The 25,103-nt window shown below is 48.9% G+C and overlaps 1 long non-coding RNA gene across 1 annotated transcript in view; it reads left to right on the top strand.

The window, feature by feature from the left end:
* Positions 1 to 2,952: 2,952 nt before the first annotated feature.
* The window catches only part of LOC142403142 (uncharacterized), a 40,124-nt gene continuing 17,973 nt past the window's right edge, over positions 2,953 to 25,103 (top strand). Inside the window, exons 1-2 of the long non-coding RNA XR_012773614.1 lie at positions 2,953 to 3,062; positions 3,500 to 3,630. This is a non-coding gene — a long non-coding RNA (uncharacterized LOC142403142). The remainder of the gene's footprint in view (positions 3,063 to 3,499; positions 3,631 to 25,103) is intronic.

The raw sequence follows: 25,103 nt of genomic DNA, 5'->3' as shown, positions 1-25,103 counted from the left end.
GACAGATCTGGATCCGGAAGATGATAGCAATTCAAAGTTATTTAACAGGCTGTTTATTGGTCAAGCAGCAGCAGATACAAGAAAGTGATGACACAAGGTAGAGGGCGAGGATGGCATGACAATCTCACAGTTCTTCTCAATGGCATGTAAGGTACGTAATAATCGGGAGGAAATAGAAGAGAAGGAGAAGCGGGGGCGAGTAACGCCGCAAGCTTCTTTGTTGGCTGCCTTGAGGGAAGACCAGGAAAAAGGGAGAGAAAATACAGGAGGTGAATTTTGTGGGTGAGGAAGGGGCTGTAGAAATAATAGTAGAAATGGTTATGACATTCCCCTGGGAATGAATCGGCGTGCAAATTGTAAGCAAGAGGAGGGCCGTTGGAAAAAAATTGTCCATGCCGTCTGAGTAATGGGGAAAGAGAGACAGAAGAAGCCGTTGGAGTCATGCCGGAGATTGGGTTGGACTGAAGGGGGCCGGAGGAATCTCTTAAAATTTCCCCAGACGATCCTCTGGTTCCAGTCAAGCTGGGGAATGAAAGAAGAGATTTTTTATTTTTCATTATTGATAGCGGAGCCACACATGCTGCAGTAAGTAGTTGTAGGGGACCCTTAAGTAGAAGTAAAAGAAGCGTTGTTGGTGCAAGAGGGAAAAAGACTTTAAGGCTGTTTTTACAGCCTATGGAATGTTCCATTGGAAACACTAAATTAACTCCTGAATTCCTTTAGATGCCAGAATGCCCCCTACCATTGCTTGGGTGGGATTTACTTGTCAACTGAATGCACGGCTAAGTTCTTCTGAAGACTCTGTTCAGTTGACTCTGTTCAGCCCACAGGGGACCTCTCCTCTTTGTGGCGGATGCCAGCCTGAACGGGACCTCGCCTGTTTGGGGCACACGGATGGCGGGCGCTGTCGCCAAAAGGCAAAGCAGGGTCATAGCAGAGTGTTCCATTTCTGGGGATGGGCTCAGCCATCCCCTGCACAAATTTCTCCTATGTAGCAACGGGGATGGTAGCTTTCTTCTGTTTTCTTGAAGAACAAGAGGATGACGGAGCACGTTACAAGAGCACGATCTTTTTCTCTTCCTTTGGCAGTACAGGCACCCAAGGCCAGCCTGCATTCAAGGAACGGCATGGGGATATCTGTGTCGACCGTCAGCAGAGGAAGGAAGCGTCTTTTGGAGGCTGAGGCGATGAAGCAGAGTCCTTAATTGTTCTGTTTGATTTTCAACAGGGGTGCGGGGAGGGCCTGGGACATGCAAAACGTGGTCCCGGACAGGGGAGCTGTCTATTACATGGGAGGCTGAGAGAGCTATCGTGGACACCACTGGACCGGCATCCTGTAAGGATGCTTTCACGTGTTTTCTTGTTTAGAGGCCAACCTCGGCTTTGGGCTGTAAAGTGAAGTCTGCCAGGCCGGTGCCAGCTTGGCGGCAGCATCTGCCCATGGCAGCGCCAGCTTGGTGGTGGTGTGTGCCCATGCCTGTGCCAGGTTGCTGGCTGTGTCTGGCTTGTGAGGGTTGGGGTAATTGGCCCCCTGTTCCCCATGGCGTGGGCTCCAGCTGTGGCCCGGGGCAGCACAGGTGGGACCCATGAGGTGAGGATGGGGCTGGGCCCAGGGTTTAAAAAGGGCTGAGGATGGGGCTGGCCCTGCTGTATCGGCCATTATTTTAGTCAGATCCTGCATTCCGCTCAGTTAAAGGCTCACGAGAATTACTTAACATTTGCCTTTGGAAGTCATGCTTCAAAGAATGAATTTGCCACCAAATTTTTTTGACGCTAGTCAATGAACTCCTGTAATACTGCAGCAAAATGACATTTTGAGTGGTTGCTGAATCTCAGAGTGATACCATAGGCATCCCTGTTTGAGCCCTTACCGCAAGCATTGCAATGTCTGTTTCCACCCTGCTCGGTTCTTTTGTAAAGGTGTGTAGCGATGGGAGGTGCGTTATTCCCAAGGTGCTGCGGCGCCGATGCTCTGGCTGTCGGCAGCAATGGGCAAAGCGGAAGGCTGTGTGGCTAGGGGGAATGGCGTGGACATGCTACTGCTCTCTCTGTTGCACCAGAATTTTGACGGCTGGGTTGGGCTGCTAAATCAATGGAACGACTGGAAGAAATTTCAGAAAAGTGAGTACTCTCCTATCTTTATCTTTTCAAGTCGTTGTCTTTCTACAGAGCCCTGTCCATGGCTTAGCTATTTGATTGGCGTGAAACAGACCCAGAATCTTGCTTTAAGTGGTGTTCTGGTTCGCTGAAATTCCCCGTAGGTAGAGAGCAAGAATTACAAACGTTGCTTGGTGGTTGAAGTTCTTGGGGTTTCTGTGAAAGCTAACTTGCCAGAATGTGTAGGAAGCAGCCTGAATTCCAGTAGAGATACTGCATAAAAGGTCCTCTTCTTGACAGGAAAAGAGCTTCACGAAACGTCGGCGCTGTTTGCCGTAGGGCCTCCGACATACTTGTTCAGTCATCGTGGGCTTTGTGCCGTTCCCGCAGGCACGATCTTGAACACATTTTGTACGGCAGCTGGTCTCTTAGCTGACTTTCTATCTCGCGCTTGGTTGCTTGTACCTGCTCAAGGCTTACTGTAGCGTCAAATGAACCCACAGGAAAATGTCCTCAACTCGTGCTGGTAGGGCAAGCCCGCTGCAGTTGATAAAATCGGAAAATAGCACGATGTTTTGAAAAATTTGCCTTGCGAGGACAAGGGCTGTCTCCTGGAGGGCAGCTGGGTTCTGTGACTGATTCCACCGGTCCGCTCTGGCACTTGAAGGAGGCAGCCCCTAAGCCAACGCAATCTAAAATGGGGTCCGTTGGGGTTTTTTTAATCATTTCTTAGGGATATGAGGCTTGTGTGGGTGTTTAGCTTGTCCTGTTCTTTCTGTTCCTAATTCTGAACCCACTGACTGGCGTCAAAGAACGGTCGTGTTGTAGTCTGACGGTGTCGTCTCCCAGGAGCTGGTGGAAGGCCAGGGCTTACGTCAAACTGATAAGGAGGATTGAGGCTGGAAAGTGGAACGTCTAAACAAGAATTACTGTCCTTGGGAGAGAAGCACATCCTGAAGAAATAGGTAAGCTAATGGAAATGTTTTGGGAACCGTCCGAAACAACTAGTAGGAGTGTGATAAGAAGCACCCTCCCGCAAACTATCCTCCTTATAATCCTAAAAGTCACAGCCCTCGAGCTGGAGACACCAGCCCAAGCAGAGAGCCCTCGCCTCTGAGCGTGCGCAGCATGTTAAAGTCGCGCTGTAGCTTGAAGCTGAAATAAGAGAAATGTAGACCAATAGAAAACTGCTTTGTGTAATGACTTATGCATATGCATAGCTAGCCTGTATAAATACTGTACCTGTAGGAGCGAACTTTGTGCTAGCTTTGTGGAGCTGCCGCCTAGCGCCCATCTCTGCGCAGACGTGACATAAAAACACCTCTGCCCTGTGTGTATATTGGCGTCCCGCACACCGGGTAGACGACCTCACGCTTGTGGGATAACAGTTTTGACACCCCAGGTGGGACCGAGCTGACAGCCTCGCCCGGTTCGTCTTGCCGCATCCGACAGGGAGAAGAGGCCTGAGCGGACTCCAGCGCGCACCGACCTGTCGACTGGGGACTCCTTCAGCTCCTCTCCTGCGGTCGGGCGGTAAGTGACAAAACGGTGCAATGTTCCTGACAAGAGGTGTTTTGTGGGGCTAGGAGAAAAGGGGGTAGGGGCAAGATGTCTCGGGAAGCAGGCGGCCTCTGTTCTGTTCTGGGCTCTGCATAAGACGCACCGGGAAAGACAGGTGGCAGTAGCGTAGTTCTGTTTGTTTCTCCACGCTGTCCTGTTCTGAGTAACGAAGGGAGACGTCCCTCGTTCTGGTTTGTATAGAAATGCTGGGTTTTTCGGTACCTGTATGGGTGCTGCTGCTTCCCAGGAGGCAGCCCTTTGCTCTCCTCTAGGATGCATCCTGAAGCATTGCAATAAACTTGGGGGAGATGCCATGACTGAAAATCAGCTAAAATGATATCGTAATCAACGGTGGCCACAATATCAATGGGAAGATGGTGAGAAATGGCCTGAGAACGGATCCTTGAAATATAACACTATATCGGAATTAATGTTGTGTTGTCGGGGAACTGAAAAATGGGATGAAATGCCTTCTGTGGATATGTTTTTTTCGTTAAGACGCGATTGGGATATTAGGAAGAAAGGTGGTTTAGTGGACGCTAAACATCGGATTGGAATATATGTGTTAAAAGAGAAAAAGGGAAAACCTCGTTGTATTGAATGGGAAAATTCAGAAGAGGATATTCAGCTGTTGGTAGCTCCCCCCAAACAGCCCAAATCTGATAGCTCAAGTGGTAATGGAGTTGTGAGTGCTATCTCTAAAAGAAGAAGGGGAGAGAAACCGATAGTTCGAGCTCCCCTCAGACAGGCTGCAGGGCCTGAAGGAACACCGGTGTCCGTACGCGTACCTTTTACTGCGTGTGATTTATTAAACTGCAAACAGGCAGTCGGATCCTATGGAAACAATCCAGAAGGAATGTATCGTACTGTTAATCACGACTCCTAGTCCTAACTGGGGAGATGTACAGGCTCTCCTAGAATATTTGTTTCCCACTGAGGAGAGGAGAAGAATTTTAGAGAAGGCCAGAAGAGGGACTGATGCAACAAGGCGGGGGGGGTGGGGGGTGCTAGATACCGATATGTACCTCCCGAAAGAGGATGCGGAGTGGGATCCAAACACAAGTGTGAGGGATTAGAGAGGGTAAAGGAATATCAGAAGTTAATTTTGTATGGGATTCAACATGGAGTGCAAAAGCCCAAGAATTTATCTAAACTATCTGAAGTAAGGCAGGGAGATAAGGAAACCCCGTCAGCCTTCTCTGAGAGATTGTGTGAAGTAGCTCGAAAATGGACAGATCTGGATCCGGAAGATGATAGCAATTCAAAGTTATTTAACAGGCTGTTTATTGGTCAAGCAGCAGCAGATACAAGAAAGTGATGACACAAGGTAGAGGGCGAGGATGGCATGACAATCTCACAGTTCTTCTCAATGGCATGTAAGGTACGTAATAATCGGGAGGAAATAGAAGAGAAGGAGAAGCGGGGGCGAGTAACGCCGCAAGCTTCTTTGTTGGCTGCCTTGAGGGAAGACCAGGAAAAAGGGAGAGAAAATACAGGAGGTGAATTTTGTGGGTGAGGAAGGGGCTGTAGAAATAATAGTAGAAATGGTTATGACATTCCCCTGGGAATGAATCGGCGTGCAAATTGTAAGCAAGAGGAGGGCCGTTGGAAAAAAATTGTCCATGCCGTCTGAGTAATGGGGAAAGAGAGACAGAAGAAGCCGTTGGAGTCATGCCGGAGATTGGGTTGGACTGAAGGGGGCCGGAGGAATCTCTTAAAATTTCCCCAGACGATCCTCTGGTTCCAGTCAAGCTGGGGAATGAAAGAAGAGATTTTTTATTTTTCATTATTGATAGCGGAGCCACACATGCTGCAGTAAGTAGTTGTAGGGGACCCTTAAGTAGAAGTAAAAGAAGCGTTGTTGGTGCAAGAGGGAAAAAGACTTTAAGGCTGTTTTTACAGCCTATGGAATGTTCCATTGGAAACACTAAATTAACTCCTGAATTCCTTTAGATGCCAGAATGCCCCCTACCATTGCTTGGGTGGGATTTACTTGTCAACTGAATGCACGGCTAAGTTCTTCTGAAGACTCTGTTCAGTTGACTCTGTTCAGCCCACAGGGGACCTCTCCTCTTTGTGGCGGATGCCAGCCTGAACGGGACCTCGCCTGTTTGGGGCACACGGATGGCGGGCGCTGTCGCCAAAAGGCAAAGCAGGGTCATAGCAGAGTGTTCCATTTCTGGGGATGGGCTCAGCCATCCCCTGCACAAATTTCTCCTATGTAGCAACGGGGATGGTAGCTTTCTTCTGTTTTCTTGAAGAACAAGAGGATGACGGAGCACGTTACAAGAGGACGATCTTTTTCTCTTCCTTTGGCAGTACAGGCACCCAAGGCCAGCCTGCATTCAAGGAACGGCATGGGGATATCTGTGTCGACCGTCAGCAGAGGAAGGAAGCGTCTTTTGGAGGCTGAGGCGATGAAGCAGAGTCCTTAATTGTTCTGTTTGATTTTCAACAGGGGTGCGGGGAGGGCCTGGGACATGCAAAACGTGGTCCCGGACAGGGGAGCTGTCTATTACATGGGAGGCTGAGAGAGCTATCGTGGACACCACTGGACCGGCATCCTGTAAGGATGCTTTCACGTGTTTTCTTGTTTAGAGGCCAACCTCGGCTTTGGGCTGTAAAGTGAAGTCTGCCAGGCCGGTGCCAGCTTGGCGGCAGCATCTGCCCATGGCAGCGCCAGCTTGGTGGTGGTGTGTGCCCATGCCTGTGCCAGGTTGCTGGCTGTGTCTGGCTTGTGAGGGTTGGGGTAATTGGCCCCCTGTTCCCCATGGCGTGGGCTCCAGCTGTGGCCCGGGGCAGCACAGGTGGGACCCATGAGGTGAGGATGGGGCTGGGCCCAGGGTTTAAAAAGGGCTGAGGATGGGGCTGGCCCTGCTGTATCGGCCATTATTTTAGTCAGATCCTGCATTCCGCTCAGTTAAAGGCTCACGAGAATTACTTAACATTTGCCTTTGGAAGTCATGCTTCAAAGAATGAATTTGCCACCAAATTTTTTTGACGCTAGTCAATGAACTCCTGTAATACTGCAGCAAAATGACATTTTGAGTGGTTGCTGAATCTCAGAGTGATACCATAGGCATCCCTGTTTGAGCCCTTACCGCAAGCATTGCAATGTCTGTTTCCACCCTGCTCGGTTCTTTTGTAAAGGTGTGTAGCTATGGGAGGTGCGTTATTCCCAAGGTGCTGCGGCGCCGATGCTCTGGCTGTCGGCAGCAATGGGCAAAGCGGAAGGCTGTGTGGCTAGGGGAGAATGGCGTGGACATGCTACTGCTCTCTCTGTTGCACCAGCATTTCGACGGCTGGGTTGGGCTGCTAAATCAATGGAACGACTGGAAGAAATTTCAGAAAAGTGAGTACTCTCCTATCTTTATCTTTTCAAGTCGTTGTCTTTCTACAGAGCCCTGTCCATGGCTTAGCTATTTGATTGGCGTGAAACAGACCCAGAATTTTGCTTTAAGTGGTGTTCTGGTTCGCTGAAATTCCCCGTAGGTAGAGAGCAAGAATTACAAACGTTGCTTGGTGGTTGAAGTTCTCGGGGTTTCTGTGAAAGCTAACTTGCCAGAATGTGTAGGAAGCAGCCTGAATTCCAGTAGAGATACTGCATAAAAGGTCCTCTTCTTGACAGGAAAAGAGCTTCACGAAACGTCGGCGCTGTTTGCCGTAGGGCCTCCGACATACTTGTTCAGTCATCGTGGGCTTTGTGCCGTTCCCGCAGGCACGATCTTGAACACATTTTGTACGGCAGCTGGTCTCTTAGCTGACTTTCTATCTCGCGCTTGGTTGCTTGTACCTGCTCAAGGCTTCCTGTAGTGTCAAATGAACCCACAGGAAAATGTCCTCAACTCGTGCTGGTAGGGCAAGCCCGCTGCAGTTGATAAAATCGGAAAATAGCACGATGTTTTGAAAAATTTGCCTTGCGAGGACAAGGGCTGTCTCCTGGAGGGCAGCTGGGTTCTGTGACTGATTCCACCGGTCCGCTCTGGCACTTGAAGGAGGCAGCCCCTAAGCCAACGCAATCTAAAATGGGGTCCGTTGGGGTTTTTTTAATCATTTCTTAGGGATATGAGGCTTGTGTGGGTGTTTAGCTTGTCCTGTTCTTTCTGTTCCTAATTCTGAACCCACTGACTGGCGTCAAAGAACGGTCGTGTTGTAGTCTGACGGTGTCGTCTCCCAGGAGCTGGTGGAAGGCCAGGGCTTACGTCAAACTGATAAGGAGGATTGAGGCTGGAAAGTGGAACGTCTAAACAAGAATTACTGTCCTTGGGAGAGAAGCACATCCTGAAGAAATAGGTAAGCTAATGGAAATGTTTTGGGAACCGTCCGAAACAACTAGTAGGAGTGTGATAAGAAGCACCCTCCCGCAAACTATCCTCCTTATAATCCTAAAAGTCACAGCTCTCGAGCTGGAGACACCAGCCCAAGCAGAGAGCCCTCGCCTCTGAGCGTGCGCAGCATGTTAAAGTCGCGCTGTAGCTTGAAGCTGAAATAAGAGAAATGTAGACCAATAGAAAACTGCTTTGTGTAATGACTTATGCATATGCATAGCTAGCCTGTATAAATACTGTACCTGTAGGAGCGAACTTTGTGCTAGCTTTGTGGAGCTGCCGCCTAGCACCCATCTCTGCGCAGACGTGACAGAAAAATACCTCTGCCCTGTGTGTGTATTGGTGTCCCGCACACCGGGTAAGTGAGATCACACTTGTGGGGTAACAGCATGACAAAAATTACATTAACAGTTGGGACTGCCACGCTAGTGCCGCGCTTGTGCACTATACTGTGCTCATCGCTGTATGGGGCCATGGACCCTCTGGTGTGCTCTCGGTGGCGGTGCTTTCGGTATGCCCGGGAGCAGCATGGCGGTGCTCTGGTCCGAGGCCCCAGCGGTGGATGAGGGCTGGGGCCACCGGTTAGGCGAGAGAGCCCCTTTGGTGGGTGCAGGGCTGTCTCCTTGCTGCCTGGGCGTGGCGGGATGGGCAGCTTCCAAGCTTCCAGCCCCTCCCCTGAAGCCTGTCCCGTAGCCCCAGGCCGCCCCCGAGCCCTGTTGGGAAGGGAGCGAGCTGACCCTCGAATGCACTGGACTATCCTTTAATGTGGGTGCCGTTAGCAGCCGTGTGGGAAAGGGGCGGCGTCTCCAGAAGCCCCTGCAGAAGGAGAGGCTTCAGCCAGGGGCGATCTGTGGTAATAACGGTGGCTGCTGCTGCTTCTTTCCCTCGCCCAGAGGCTGTGCTGAGGCCGTGGTTGTCCCTTCCTCCCCTGGGGCTGCCGGTGATGGTACCCGCCTCAGGCTTGCGTGGGTTGTCTCTGCCTGACCTCACTCTCCTCATGGCGTGGGGGCGAAAAGGGATGGGCGGAGCGCTTGCTGGCTGTGGACAGGAGCTGCTGCAGCTGAAGCTGGAGAGGCCAGAGAAGGGTAAAGAAGAAGAAATCGAAGGCCGGCCAGCCAGCAGCTGCCTCCCGCTGCAGGCAAGAGAGAGCCTGCCTCTCTGGGTGAGAAAGGTTCCCTCCTCATAATCTGCAGCAGGTCAGGCTACCAGCGTGCACCGCAGGGTCTGTATGCTTAACCCAAAGCGTGGTATGGCTATGTAGTGCACGAGCGAGCGAGGCTACGTGTCTAGGAAGTCTCGTCTTATAAGAGCTGTAAGACACTCATGTATTTTCTTAGGTAGAGGACAGCCAAGCAACCAGAGTTACAGAAGAGGAAGGGAGGAAGGAAGGAGAAATAAGTGTCTGAACTGGCAAATTCTTCCGGCAGCACTGAGACCGAGAGCTGTGGTGAATCCTGGGCCCTTGGGGCCCTGTCTCCTCTCTTGTGCACCCCTGCCTCTCCCCTGGCCCCTTCTCTTTTCCACGCTGCAACAAATTTTTTTTTGCTTCCCTGTATGTCTCCTCTTCTCTCTATTCTTGCGTCCTGCTCCCTCTCCCTCTTTTTTTTTTTTCCCCATCCCCTTGTCTCTGTCCTGCACCCATCGCTGTTTTTTCCTTTTCCATCTCTTTGTTGTGATTTGCATCTCTCTCTCTTTTCCCCACAATTGCTCTGGCCTGTTCCCTGGTGTTCTCTTCCTCTCTGCTCCTGTATGTGCCGCTGTGTCCCTGCCTTCCTAGCTCTCTCTTTCCTTCTCTTTCTGTCTCTATCCCTTTGTCTTGCTCACTGTCACTGGTTTGTTTCATTCTGTATCTCACGGTCCCTGTCCTCCTTCCTGTTCATATCTGACTCTTTCTGACCCTTTGTGCTGCTCCCTGGCCCTTCCCCCCCCCCCCCCCACCTGTTCTGGTTTTTCTTATGCCATTGCTTATGGCAATCCTGGAGCCTAAAAGCATGAGTGCTTCTTGATTTGATTTGGGGTGGGCGTGAGGGTATGGTTTTTTTTCCTTGCTGTATTGGTGTGATGACTATATCATAGAGGAGAGGATGGTTTATTCCTTTTTTTGCCGTCGGTGGAGTTGAAACCTAAATCTGCGAGTCTGTGGTCTTTGGCCAGTTTTCTTAATATTATAGGTGTGAGAGCGCTCGGGGCCTTTGGTCAGGAGACTGTGTTATTTGTGACAAGTATGTGTTAGCAAAAGTGTGCAACATTGCTTGTGGACAGAAAGAACCAAGTGCAACCCAGCTCCAGAATTTGCTCTGTGTAGCCAGAAAATGGCTGGCTTAATCTTGCTCAAATCTTGGATTACTTGTTGGTCATTGCCAGTGGTTGTTTTTTTTCTTAGGAGAAAATTGCCAAAGACTTTGGTAAAAAATGGCTTTCCCAAGTGTTTGGAGGAGATGAAAGAACCCGAAACTACTAATTCTGATAAACCCATAAGTATGTGAGGCTGTATGAAGGTCACGGCTGTAACCAGCCAGTAGCTTCCATTGATATGGGGCAATCCCAAACATAAATACAGGCTGGGTGGAGAATGGATTGAGAGCAGCCCTGAGGAGAAGTGTAGGAGACCAGTACACCGATGACCTTGATTTAATAAACACATCTCTGAACTGAGATCATGTGCGAGGGGCCCAGAGGAAAAAAGGAGAACAAGAAACACAGAAGAAGGAGCAAAAGAATGCAGAAGAAGGAACAACAAGATAACTATAAGCCAATGAAATATTGCGTGATAAAAGTTATAGAGCCAATTAGATGGTTAGAATAAGCGCGTGCATTGCGCGTGCTTCGCGTGGACCGGTCGGGATGAGTATAAACAAGAGTGCTGTCAGGTAAATAAAGGTCGCCCCTACTATCAGCACCGGAGTCCGTGTCTCATTCCCTTCAGAGAAGGGCTTGGGGGTGTTGGTTGATGAGAAGCTCAACATGACCCAGCAACATGCGCTCGCAGCCCAGAAAGCCAACCGTCTCCTGGGCCGCATCAAAAGAAGCGTGACCAGCAGTCGAGGGAGGTGATTCTCCCCCTCTGCTCCGCTCTCAGGAGACCCCACCTGAAGTACTGTGTCCAGCTCTGGGGCCCCCAACTTAAGAAGGACATGGGCCTGTTGGAGCGAGTCCAGAGGAGGGCCACGAAGATGATGAGAGGGCTGGAGCACCTCTTCTATGAAGACAGGCTGAGAGAGTTGGGGTTGTTCAGCCTGGAGAAGAGAAGGCTCCGGGGAGACCTTATAGCAGCCTTCCAGTACCTGCAGCGGCTCTACAAGCAGGCTGGAGAGGGGCTCTTCACAAGGGCACATAGTGACAGGACAAGGGGTAATGGCTTTAAACTGAAAGAGGGTAGATTTAGATTAGATGTAAGGAAGACGTTCTTAACTATGAGGATGGTGAGGCACTGGAAGAGGTTGCCCAGAGAAGTTGCGGATGCCCCATCCCTGGAAGTGTTCAAGGTCAGGTTGGATGGGGCTTTGAGCAACCTGGTCTGGTGGAAGGTGTCTCTGCCCACGGCAGGGGGGTTGGAACTAGATGATCTTTAAGGTGCCTTCCAACCCAAACCATTCTGTGATTCTATGATATATTAACTATTAAAAAACATGTCTTTTCTCTCTGCGCACAAAACATTGATGGTATTTGCTGAACTAGCTTGCTAATTAGTTAATCGTTTGAGTAGCACTTGCCTGTCTCCCTTTTCCTAGAGGGATGATCTGTCCTGTCTTGGAAGCAAGAGAATGTCCCAGTCTCTGATGCTTTTGCTGATTTTTCCGCTTAACTTGCGGTAAGTCAGTTCAACTTGGACATGTACCTCTTGAGCCTTACCTGGTACTGTGTGTAGGTATTGTCAGCAGTGAGGGCAGGGGAAGGGCAAAATTTGGCAGAATATTGACCTGTTTACTCCTCCATACAAAAGGAAGCATTTTTGCAAGTTTGTCAAGTGAATTGTGAAGTTGACTGTGATTACACCCCAGAGGAGGCTCTAGCTAACGCACACATCAGCAAAGCGTAAGTCCTGGGCAACTTGATTCCTACCCCCAAAAATCCCCAACCAATCAAACAAAAACCCCTCCACTAAGCTGCTTGTTTTGTGCAGGACACTAATTTTGAGTACTTCCCCCCTCTGTTTGGTATGTGATAGTTAGGACCACTGACAGCAAAGGTTTGTCTCCAGCTCCTGAGCAAACCTTCCCCGCTTCCCCCTCCCTGCCCTCTCTGCAGTTGAATTCTGCCAGCTCCTGAGGGCAGGAGCATCCTTCTGTGAAGTCTAGAGCTGGAGAAAGGGCTCTTGCCCAACCTTTCTCCAGCTTGGTGCCCAGCTGTGGCTCCTCCAGTTAATGGTTTAGGTGGGCCTGGCAGTGATGGGGTGGGGTGGTGGGGAAGAGGAGGCTGGCTGCAGCACTCTCTCTTTGGAGGCCTCATTGGTGAGCTAAACAGCTGCTCGTGAGCTGGTGCCTAACAGCTTGTGTATCAAGTGGTGGTGTTCTCTGGTTCCCAGTGAACAAAGACTTTGGTAGGGTTTTTCTTTGTGTGCCCTTTGGCTGAGGGCAAGGACTCCACTGATGAGAGGGGGCTGAGAGTTTTTGAACACAGGAGATATCCTCAACGGAGGATATTCTATTGTTTTTCTTGAGCCGGGGTTAGTTTTGCCTTGTCTTTGTCTCTCTTGCTATTCCCCTGTCACTTCTACAATACCTTCCCAACTGTACCTTCTATAGGCCCTGTGCTCTCCCCAAGGTGTTGATATTGTACCTGCACATGAGGATTTGACAAGGAGTTGTTGGAGTGACAAAAAGTGCTGATAGGTCAAAGCTGCAGTGAGAAAAGTAATTGTTCAGAGACCTTGTGTCTCAAGCCACCCATAGGCAGTGTAACTGACTGTATGGACTACCACCTGTGGGTAGCAGCTGTCTCAACTATTTTAATGACAGGGGGTGGGGGAAATATGTTCAGGAGGGGTTTTGTTTGGGTTAAAGCTTTGCTCTCTCTGTTTTTCACCTAGTTGAAAGCATCTACAGTACTGCTGCCAAAGGAATGCTAGCAAGAGCCAGCCTGGCTGGGAGGGCCCCTTGCCTTGAAACCATGAATCACTGCTGATCGCTTCTCAACTTGTTAGACCTGAGGGTAAAGGTCTCTTTATCAAATAAAAATAGTAGCCAACAGGAGGATCACTGAGCTGATGACTTCTTGGGCACCATCTGAGGGATTGTCATTGGATTTTGCTTCAGAAATTAAGTTCTTGAAGCAAGGCACCTGGCTTCTTATAAATACAGTCTGGTCCCTGGCAGACACCTCCTTGCATCAGTGGGGTGTTGACTTCCCCCCTCAGAGTACTTGTGTGAGTAGGCTCGCTGACAGCTCTACACAAGCGGACCGATGGGCTAGCGGCCTGATGGAAGTCAGGATTTGGTTGTATTTGAGAACTGTTTTGTTGTAGTAATTGGCTAGACTTGTTTGGAGATACTGTATGTTCTTGATGAAGAAGCATTAGAGTGATGCTTAGGAGGTATGTGCTTAAATGAAGACTTAAATAAAATTATCTTGTATATTACACTGTTTCTTCAGTATAAGTGAATTAAAATGATGCAATCGGTAGTAAGATGGATAGTACCTAACATAAATCATAATCACTTGAGCAAGTATTTCACTTTACTTTCTTGTTCTAGCAAAGTGAAGAATATCCTCCCTGTCTCTCGACGGCTGTTGTGCGCTGCTCCGGGCAGGGGCAACCTGTTGCTGGGACCGTGCCAGCACAGTGACCGTGCAGAGGTGTGAACCGGTGATGCCCGTGGCCTGAGCTGGGCACGCGGGAGGTTGGAGCGTGGGATTTGTGCTGGAGTAATGCTGAGTTAGGATGAAGCAAAGCGCCTGTTGGAGAGGGTGTGACAGTGTCCGTATGAAGTCTGTGTGAGGTTACGCCCCAGCCACACACTACTAGTGCCTCTCCTTACTCCAGCTCTCAAAGAGATGCTGAGGCTGCTCTTCTGCTGCGCCTGTGCTGGGGACTCTTCCCAGGTGGAGACTGGGCTTGTAAGGCCTTGGCATTTCATCCCTCTTTCTTGTATTTATACCGCAGTGGTGCCTGACTGTTTCCTACAGTCTAAAGGCCTAACAGGAACACATGGATCAGGACTGTGTTTGCAGCTTCAAAAAGCTTATTGGGAACCTTTCTCCACGTTACTATCAATACGTCTTGACCTAGTGCATTACCGTTGTCTTTGAGGGAACTGAGAGAAAGACACATGGGATAAGACTTGTGTCAGAATGGTGTGGTGTAACAGACCCTGCCCTGCAGCGGGTCCTTGGAGTTGGGTAAATTCCCAATGTCCTTCTGGCTTCTTCGTTCTCGAGTTGAAGTGCTGCGTAGTCCACGACTGATTCTGATCCAGCTGCTTTGGTCAGAGGGCGTTCAAATTAGTTGTGAGTCTTGAAGGGCAGGGAGGGAGTCAGACACGAAAAGGAAGGTGCATCCTTAATCCATGTACTGTCCACACAGGTGTCTAGGGGGGAGTTGTTCATTGTGGGGGTTTATTTCTGTGGGGTTTTCGCGTTCTCTAGTAAACCAGTGAAGAAATGGTGAAGAAGCTTGTTTCTTGAGAAGACAGCCACGTTTTCATTTGTCTCAATTTGTATCAGTTCCATCTATTTTCATCGCCCTGGTTTTGGGGCATCCTTACCATCTGTGGTCACGGACCCTACTCTTGCTCCAGCGGAGCCGTTCTGCCAAGCTGTGCAGGGAGGGCAAGTGCGACGGTTGCGTTTTCGGATGCAGAGACGCTTTTCTTCACGTGTCCACATGTTTCTGCCCTCAGAAAGTTGTTGAAATAAATTTCTGCTAAAAGGTAGTGCTGGGAGAGAGGGAGGTTTCTCAAAGAGGTCCTTTGAGAGGCCTCCCTCGGGTGGGTTATCAATTTGTTTGGCTTAGAGGTTTTCATGCTTTTGCCTGTTGCTACTGTGGATGATACTTAATATTTGAGAATAGCGTAGTCCCTGCTGTGCACAGAGAGGAATTTATCTGTAGCCTGGTGATTGGCTTTACATACCAGACGCTTGCAAAACGTGGTGTCCAACCCACCAGAAGGGGATTTTCAGCTCCATCGTTCCTGTTGGGCTGTTGAGTCCAGCCAAAACAGAGGCTTGGTTTCCTTGTACGTGCAGGTGAATGGTGACCTGTTTGAACCTTTTGTGTTTATCTTGGAAGTGTTTACCCATTGACCTTCCCTTTTGGTAGCTTTCATTGATTCTGTTATGTACTCGGCCTGCATTACTCTTCTATACTGGGGCCTGGAGTATTAAAAAGGTATAAGTTGAAGACGTAGGGTGGTGTTAAAATGGGCTCGTGAACTTTGCGCAGAAATGAGTTGTTCAACTCCGGGATTGTTCCAACGCAAAATAGCTCGTGTTTGATGTTCCCCTGCTTCCCCCGCCTCATGGAATTATGCTGCTGCCCCCTCAAAATTTTTGTAATATATAGATCTAGAAAATAGACTTAGCTTAGTATTTTTATTATGGCCCTAGGAAGATTTTAGGTCCTCGGTTTCGCTGATACCTTCTTGACGGCTTTGCTAATGAATGGAAGGTTTTCCTTGGTGTTATTGCAGCTCCCAAAGTGCCTGTGGTAACACAGGTTTTCCATACATCTGTGGCATTTCCCGAGGGGGCCTTAAACCCAAGCTGAACCGCCTTATATGTGGCTATATATGAGGGTCAGGTGCGAGGATATTCCCGAAGTCCTCTCAACTAAAAAGCATTGCAACGGGTGCACTTAAACAGCAGATTTGCAATGAGCTTCCAGTGAAGCAAAGGTTTTGTGTGCAGCTGTGAGACATCTTCAGCCAATCTTCTCTTCCCTGTGGTATACGGAAAGCGGTCTCGGCCTTTCCCGCTGTCCAGCAGAGCCCGAGTCGTTTCCCTGCTTACTGAAGTTAAGGGCAAAGCTCTCCCGTGGACTTCAGCAGTGGGGGACCGGAGGCTGATGTGGAAGGATACTGGGAGAGGACCGTTTGCCTCAGCAGTGGGCTATGCACAGCTGATACCGCAGCTCCATCCCTGTCCACTAACTCTGATCTGTCTTGTGTTGCTAATAGTATTTCTCAGGGTGGATTTTTGTTCGCTGTGGCACATAATCTAGGTAGCACGAACTGAAATCAGTTTGGGTTTAATGTTCAGTCTCACAGGAGGATCTGCTGTGATGTTTTTTGTGTTAAATGAAAGAACAAAGTTAAACCTAGAAAAAGGCTGTGGCTGGAAAATCCAGCAAACTTCTCCTGGTACTTGGGCGTCATTGTGTTGATGCTGTATATCTGAAACATGAGGAGAAAGGTTACAGAAAATTACTACAGAACTTGCAGCGAGCAACGAGCCAGGCACATTTCGGAGCACAGATCTGGCTTCTCAAGGTAGAAATTGCTGCTTTTGTCGGACGCTTGCAACATGGATCTATGAGATGCGTAGCGCCCTGTGCTGCTTTTCAAAGCACAGTAGTGCCGACAGCACTACGGAATTGCCCTGCATTTGCTGAACAGCGAGTGGCTGAAAAACAAAGCGAAACCAAGAAAAGCAACAACTTCATGCCAGCTCTGATGAAAATCTACATGTATATTTTTCTGCAGGTTGCTGTATCGTCAGGTGTGGGGAGCATCTCCCCGCAGGTAGACCTGCATGGTGCTGGCACTGTTATGCTGCTTCTGAGGGTAAGGAGAAGGTCTGAAGGAAGGGGATATCTGAACAGTGAGGAAGTCTACTTTGTGGGAAGCAAAATGAGCGAAGAGCTCTCGGCAGTCAGCGGGAACGTGCTTTCCAGCTTGCCCCTCTCGAAGAGAGTGCGCGAGCATTCCCACGAGAGTCTGGCTTGATGACAAGGATTGGAATGGGAACCAATGATTTCTTTAGCAGGGAACAGGGCGGTTTTGCTGAGATGGTTTCGTATGCAGTCGTGCGGGGCATTTTCTATGGCCCTTTTCTCGGGCTCCTCAGACTCCTTCTTTAAGCAAGGTATTGGACAATGATAACACCTGCAGATGAGACGCATCCTGATTAGTTGTCACAGTGCTAAGGCAGTTGTCCTCTGATACAGCAGCAGTCCTTATTGCCTCTGGATGTGACTTGGTAGTTAGCTTCTCATAACCACGGTCATAATACAGACAGCTTCATTTCTGAAAGATTGAGTTTGCTTGCAGAGGCCTGAGAAGACAACAGTCAGATGCAGGAAAACAAAGCCTGAGAGTTCACCAAAGGAAACTCTGAGGGATGGGAATGAAGAATCACAGCCAGTCCTGTGGAAATAGTCAGTTCTTGGGGAATTCCTTTGGTATTCCTGCTTTGCTGTCTCTTCTGCACCTATCTGGTCACGTTCGTTCTGATTTCATAAACACCCAAACAACACATATGCTTTTAAAGGTCTGAAAATACTGTAATGGGATTATCCAGAACTGCTAGAAGCACGTGTGGCAGAGGCGTGCAGACCAAGACAACGGTTCAGGTTGTTTGAACTCTGTAACGCAGCGATTCCTTTACAGGAGAACATGCCAGTATTGTGTCGGAAGGGTCAAGGGAGCTCTCGTTCTGGGTCCGTGGCTCTAAAACGATTTCTTAAGGAGGTCGATCGTGTAAGTGCCACAGACAAAGCTTCCTTGGGAGTAGCCCTCCTGCAGAAGCAGTAATTGACACGGTAATTGGGGATTTAATGGATTTTAGTCACAGCACTCAAGCAGTGCTCTCTCTGTTGATGCAGTCTTCCTGAGTGTTTTGCTGGGATTAGGAATATTACCATAATCTGTCTTTGGTTTTTCTTTCTGACTGTGGTATCTGCATTCCCCCCCCGCCGCCTCCTTTTTAATAGGCAAAGTATATGCCCGTGTGTTGCCTGTAGAGCAGAGCAACCTCCTTGTTCCTCCTCCTTGTCGGGTCATTTGCTAGATGTGCTGCAGTTTGCCTGGAGCAGTGAGATTTCCCGAGCAACAGATGGTATCGGAGCCTAGAGGTGCCAGCGGCCGCCAAGGATGTGATAGATGTGGTAACACTGCAGGAAGGGCAAATATCCCCTCTCTCCTTTCTTACTTAGCAAGAATGAAGCCTGTACTCGAAAACATAAAATGTATCTGAGAAGAGGAGGAGGAGGTAGGGGACTGCAGGCAGATGGAGGCGGTCCAGGAGGGTCACGCACACTGGCTGGAAACGCTGCATGCTGCCAACTCCCGGCTGTCAGACGGAGGAGTAAAAAGCACTTAGCTGCACCAGGCAGGACTGACTGAAGCCGCTCTGCAATACGAAGCATCTCTGTAGCTGACATTGCCTGGGGGTGTGTCGCTTGCTCTGCAGATAGAGTCCCAAGCTGAAACAGCCTCCTCTCTGGCTCTGGGCAGATCTGCATTTGCGTAAACAACCTGCAGTCTGTTGGGCGCACAGCTCTCCCCCTTTCCTCTAAACAGGCAGGAGCAGCAGGTCCCTGAGGCTTGAGGCGGGGAGAAGATGAGCCGTAAGGAGGGGCAACAAAAAGGAATATAGATCCTTGCTGCACAGCAGAGTTTGGGTTTCCTACCGCTAGGCCAATGTGTGAGAAAGTAAGACCCTACATCCCTGATGAGATCCCTCTTTCCTTGTTCTGACATGTAACCTGGGGAGCATCTCTGGTCTGTGACGGAGGGGTACAGCGGACACTGGTGACTGCTGGCTGTATATCTTTGTTAGACCACAGCACTACCCTTGTTCAGCTGCCATCACCGGCTCGACCACTGGATATCCACCCTGAACAGAAAACTGAAATTTAGCCCCGAGAAGAGCAGTTGAGGAAAGGGAAGAGACCCAAGTGGCAGGGAGGGGAAGTGCCAATGTACTGAGAAGTTGTGTCTCTTGTTGAGGTTTTGTTTCACAGTCCAGTGCTATGTTCCTGCAGCTGGGGATGCTGAACTGAGATTGGTCTCTTTGGAGAGCGGGAGGGGAAAGGGAGGCTCCTCCAGTTGCAGCCCGCTGTGGTGGAGTATGTGACGGTGGTAAGCATTTGGCATCAGTGTCAGGGGGCACTGCTGTGGTTATTTAACCTGGCTGCTCAAAGGTGGGTGCCTGTCTGGTTAGGATGGTAGAGTGCAGAGGGGAGCAGCACCCTGGAGATGCTCGGGTTCTGTGCTGGGATAGGAAGCCACTAAGGACCCGGGCTCACACAGCCTGGCCAGGTCCACGCAGCAGACGTGGCCTGTGCAGTTTCGGCAGTGTGGCGCCCAGGCTGGGGTGTAGCTGGTGCCGGGTGTCTTGGCACGGTGCTCCCCTGGTCTTACAGTTCTGGAGTTAACTTCCACCTCTGAGCCTTTTTTTCCTCTGGTTATTTCATCCAGGCAAATCAGGTTTAATCCGGGACTGGAGCCTGCTGACTAGACCAGAGAATCCAGTCAGGGTCTGGGATGCCGCACATTGCATCGGTCGGTGTCGCACGCACTTTGAGATGTTTATTTCACTTGACGTCCTCATGCACTACTAGGTTTCCAGGGCTTCTGAGATTCCTTCATCCTTATTCTGCTGCTTGCTTCCAGTTGCTTGTAATATTGTTTCCCCTTTTCATGGCCTTTCAATGGACAGGGAGCATACTTGCTCAAACCCTTCTCGCCTTGGAAATCTAAGAACATGGCTGCAACAGATGGGTCAACGTTGTGTCCTGTGGCCCCGTTGCCCCTTTGGTGTTACCTGCTCATGGAAGATAAACACCATGCCTCCTCCCATGCACCTTTATGACATCTTCCCTCCTCCGCTGTTGTGGAATGCTTTCAGGATGTCAGAAACATTCCAGTTTTACTTGGGAATGAGCACGTGACCATCTGAAGCTTTCCATGAGCAAATGGATGAAGATGAACTGAGTAGCCCTGGATTCCATGTGCTCATCAGTTTTGTAGCAGACATTTGGTCGAGCCCCTGCATAACCAGCTTTGGTGCAAGAGTGAGAGATTAGTCTTTCCTTATGCACCCTTGTGCCCAGAGGAATAGTTGAAGACTCCTAAATATTTCACTAAAGCAAACTAAAAAGGAAAAACAATTGCACAGGATGAAACTAAATTGGTGGAACTTACTTGCTGTGTGCAAGGTAGGCTTTGCTTTGCTGCATAACTACAGGTTGTATCATGTCCTAAATACTCAAGTTAATTTCTCAAGTGGTATTTCATTATACTAAAATATAGTCTGTCAGAGAGAGATCTAGTTATCTGAACAGTTCCAAATCAAACAAGAAATCGGTAGAATTTTCAATATGTTCCTGTTACGCAGGCATTAAATAGAATTATTTTCCTGCCATTTGTAAGCAAAGTTTCTCTGATCCTTCAAATGATGGACTAACAACTTTCTGATGAGAGTGATTTTTTTAAATTTAATTTCAGCTTTGTAACTTTCCAGAAATAACGGCCATTTTCTCTTATTAGAAGCGATACCCATTTTAATTTCATCTAGCTGAAGGAGAAATTTAAAGGAGCACTAAAGGCTGCTCTAGAAGCTTGTCAGGGCTGGTATATGTCAAAGCTTGCCGGCAGCGCTTTCAAAAAATCAATTGTGCGTCCCAGTTCCTGACAAGCTGAGTATACCCCTGTAACGGCTTGCTAGTGTTTCTTCCTGCTGTCTGCAGATCACGGAAGCTGCTTGACGTCTCTGGGAGCGCTTGAGCGGAGACAATTGGGATTGTGGTACACAGGAGTACAGCTTCGATAGATCCTGGGCATTGCCTAGATGCTGATGTGGGAACACTGTACCTGTCTGTAGCTATAGGTGTAACATATCTATTTCCACTTGCTCAACTCCAGCATCCAGAGCACCTTCTCAAAAAGGTGCACTCGCACAAGCGTGTAAGACTGCACTAGAGCTGCGGAAGCGCTCGCACCTTAGCCCTTAGCTAACTTGCCGTGCTCATTGCGTGCTCTCGGTTAAGACACAGTACTGCTTTTCAGGTTGCTCCTGGTCTTGTGCAGTGTGTCAAGCGAAGCATTTCCTCGCTATCCATGTTTTGTCCAAGTCCACAGCACCCAACACGTGATGTTCTATAAGTAAGCAGGCAGATGATTATGAAATTAGTCACAGAGCGGTGTGAAACTATGATGTAAGAGTAAAGGTGGAGGGATGAAATCTAGAAGCAAGGGGAGGGAAAATGAAAGCAGTATCTTCTGCCTCCTTTTCGGTGGCATTACCTGCCGGTATCTGGAACAGTCTGTTGAATTAAGCCCTGCTCATCCTGAGCAGTGGTCTGAACAGCTTTGCCTTAAGGCACCAGTCAAGCACCAGAAACATTAAAAGCTGGCAGGGGAGAGAAGAGGAATTGCCGACACGCAAAAGATGGAGCCGTCTCTCCAGGATCCAGTACTTAGCTCCTCTGCTTTCTAAAATCCTAGCGGCAGTGAAATCACTGTGTCAGCTGCCTGCTCCAGTCGGCCTGGATGTCAGCCTTTACAGTGGAGCGTATCATCCTAGTGGAAGCGGGTTCCAAGACAATATTGAACAAATATGCGCAGCCTGCTAGAAATGCTTGTGAGTTGTGCTGGTGTGAGGACAGAATGTGCCACCGAGTGACGCGTCTCGGTGCGGTTGGGAGGGGTGTAGTCTTGCTGGGAGCTGGATGGTTGTGCAGCCTGTGAATCTCTTCTGCATTCAGTGTATGTAAGACCAATAGTAAAATGCAGGGGATCTACTTAGAATCCAGAGAGTCGTCGTGAACTTTTGTCATCTCACTGAGTGTGTAATTCATCAAGAAATCAGTGTCCTGTAGGGGGTAGTGTAATTGGTTGAGCAGGAACCTAACTCCTGTTCCTGTCCTGAACAAACAAAAACCCACAGCAGTGTTGCTGGTGAGGTTATGTCTGTTCATCGTTAAAGTACAGTCCTGCATCTTTAGCTAAAGCTCTGTGTGGGCTGTGGGAATTCCCTGCTCCCTTTCAAGCTGTTCCAAATGTGACTTTTGGATCATGGCAAACATCCTTTACTTACTCTACATGATTGTGTGTGGTAGGTACACAACAGCCTGTTGACAGAATGTGTTGGAAAGGCCTTCTTCAGAGGATGAAGAAGTTACTAGTCACAGGGCTGCTGAAATACATTCTTTGCTGACTTAAAAAAAAAAAAAACCAAAACAAAAACAAAAAAAACCCAAAGATTTTTAAAACTATTCAAAAGTCTTCTGTTGTCAGGGTCCCAAATATCGATCTTCACGTAACAGTGCCCCATGGTCTGAGTTGATATTTGTGCTAGCTACCGAAACATGAGGGGAAACAACAGACAAGACTTGCTTTTAAATTTCAAACCTGTCCCCACAGATCACACTGAAATAAACACAAGTGACCCAACCCCCCTTTCTGTAGGTGCTCAGCTTAGTCTAGTAGTGTGGGTCAACCTTTCCTCCTCGTTTTGTGTGTGTTCAGTTTGGTTTGCTGAACTCCTGGTCTCCAGATCAGAAAACAGTTGTTTCTGTTCCATTTGGCAGTCCTTACTGGTTTCGGATGAGGTGGCTGGCTATTAGCTTGTTCTCTCTGTAGGCACGTAAACATAGACAGACACCTGTGTATCCACGCTGTCCTGGTTTCGGCTGGGATAGAGTTAATTTTCTTTCTAGTAGCCGGTATAGTGCTGTGCTTTGGATTTTAGTATAAGAATAATATTGATAACATGCTGATGTTTTGGCTGTCGCTAAGCGGTGTTTACATTGGTCAAGGATTCTTCCCCCCCTTCAGCTCCCCATGCTCTGCCAGGTGCCCAAGAAATGGGAGGGGGCACAGCCAGGATAGTTGATCCAAACTGACCAAAGGGCTATTCCGTACCATATGATGTCATACCCAGTATATAAACTGGGGGCAGTTGGCCGGGGGGTAGCGATCATTGCTCGGGGACTGGCTGGGCGTCGGTCGGCGGGTGGTGAGCGGTTGTAATTTTTTTTTTTTTTAATATATATTTTCCTTTTTTTCCCCTCCCTTGGGTTTTGTTCCTCTCTCTCTCTCATTGTTTTTTTCCCTCTCATTATAATTCATTATTATTATTACTATTATTTTGTTCCAATTATTAAACTGTTATTATCTCAACCCACGAGTTTTCTTACTTTTGCTCTTTCGATTCTCTCCCCCATCCCACCGGGGGGGAGTGAGCGAGCGGCTGCGTGGTGCTTGGCTGCCGGCTGGGGCTAAACCACGACAGTCCTTTTTGGCGCCCAACGTGGGGCCCGAAGGGTTTGAGATAATAACAGATTAACCAGAGCGTATTAAGGAATTTAGATCTGTTAGTAGTTGTGGGACGTGATATTGATTCGTTTGTTCCTAGCATCGGCTTACCTGATCTGCACCATGCTCATTTCTTTGCCGTACATGTTAAAGATTGGTGTTGGTTTTTGCAGTTTGCTGTGGTCTGCTTTAATTGGTGATATTTTGCCTGTGAGATTTGTTATTAAAACAGTGACCTTGTGTTTATTTTGGTATCTAAGTGCTGTACTGAAACCGTTACTGTATGTCGGGTATCATCTTATGGAGACAATTCGCAATTATACTTCTTCCTCTGAGAGGTTTTTTATGGAGGAAATGCAGAATTGTACCTTCACTACTTTCTTCTACAATGCTTCCTCCTTCATTACAGTAACTTTTCAGTATTTTGAACAACCTTGGGTAGTTAAGATACTTGTATTGGTATTGTTTGGGAATATTGTTTCGATCTTGTCCAGGGTTAGTAAGCAATTTAAGAATATCATCCAGAGATCTGCCCCAAGGCTGGATAGTTATGAGTGGCAGGGTGTGTGGAATAGCATGGGCAAATGCCTAGGGCGGTGGGCACCTCCAGTGTTTTGGAACTTCACCCCTGAACAAGTGCTGAATCTGGAAAAATTAGTAGAATATTTGGAAAAAGTATGCTGTGACTCTGGCAATTCTAAGGAGATACAAATCACTGCAATGTGCTGGGGTCTGGCCCATGCCTACCGAGCCCTGTTTAACGCTACTCAGAACCCTCAAGGATCTGGTGACAAAACAACAGGCACTGCGGTTGCTCCAGCCCCCCCCTGCGACAGGCACTGCGGCTGTTCCGATTCCCCCTGCGACAGGCACTGCGGCTGTTCCGATTCCCCCTGCGACAGGCACTGCGACTGCAGCTGCACCGAACAACTCTGTTACAAGCATTGCGGTTCAAACAGGGAACGAACCCGTGTCAGTATCAGTTGCCCCTATACATAAAAAGAAATCCTGGAAGCGAAAGTCAGCTCGTTTAGAAAGGGAAGATGAAGGAGCAGGGCCATCACAGGGAGAGGAAGAGGAAGAGGAAGAACTCGTAAATGAGACCGAAACTACCCGATCCCTATCCCTGAGTGAGCTGCGAGATATGCGAAAAGATTTCAGCCGTCATCCAGGGGAGCACATTGCCACCTGGCTGCTCCAATGCTGGGATAGCGGGGCCAATAGCCTGGAATTAGAGGGTAAGGAAGCCAAGCAGCTGGGATCCCTTTCTAGGGAAGGGGGCATTGACAAAGCGATTGGAAAAGGGGAACCAGCCCGCAGCCTCTGGAGGCGACTCCTGTCAGCTATAAGAGAAAGATATCCCTTCAAGGAAGATGTTGTATACCGCTCCGGGAAATGGACCCCCATGGAGAAAGGTATCCAGTACCTGAGGGAATTAGCTGTGCTGGAAGTGATTTATAGTGACCTGAACGACGTGCGGTCACCCATAGATCCAGACGAGGTCCAGTGCACAAGACCCATGTGGCGGAAGTTGGTACGAAACGCACCACCGTCGTGTGCCAACTCACTGGCAATACTGACCTGGAAAGATCGAGACGGTCCAACAGTGAATGAAGCTGCTAGTAACCTCCGAGAATACGAAGAAAGTATCTCTTCCTCCTTTGTCTCAGCTGTGCGGGAACTGTCCCAGGAGTTCAAACGGTTCAAAGAGGATTTGTCCTACTCCCTACCTATACGGACCAGTGTCTCAGCTATTCGGAGTCAGCGTTCTTCTGCTCAAGAGAGAGGATATAGAGGGTACACACCACGGGGCACCCTATGGTTTTACTTGCGTGACCACGAAGAGGACATGAGGAAGTGGGATGGAAAACCTACCTCCACCCTAGAGGCACGGGTACGTGAGTTGCAAGGAAAAACAATC

The sequence above is a fragment of the Mycteria americana genome, unplaced genomic scaffold (assembly GCF_035582795.1).
Source record: "Mycteria americana isolate JAX WOST 10 ecotype Jacksonville Zoo and Gardens unplaced genomic scaffold, USCA_MyAme_1.0 Scaffold_123, whole genome shotgun sequence".
Taxonomy (NCBI): Eukaryota; Metazoa; Chordata; class Aves; order Ciconiiformes; family Ciconiidae; genus Mycteria; species Mycteria americana.
This window is presented reverse-complemented; position numbering and strand designations above follow the sequence as displayed.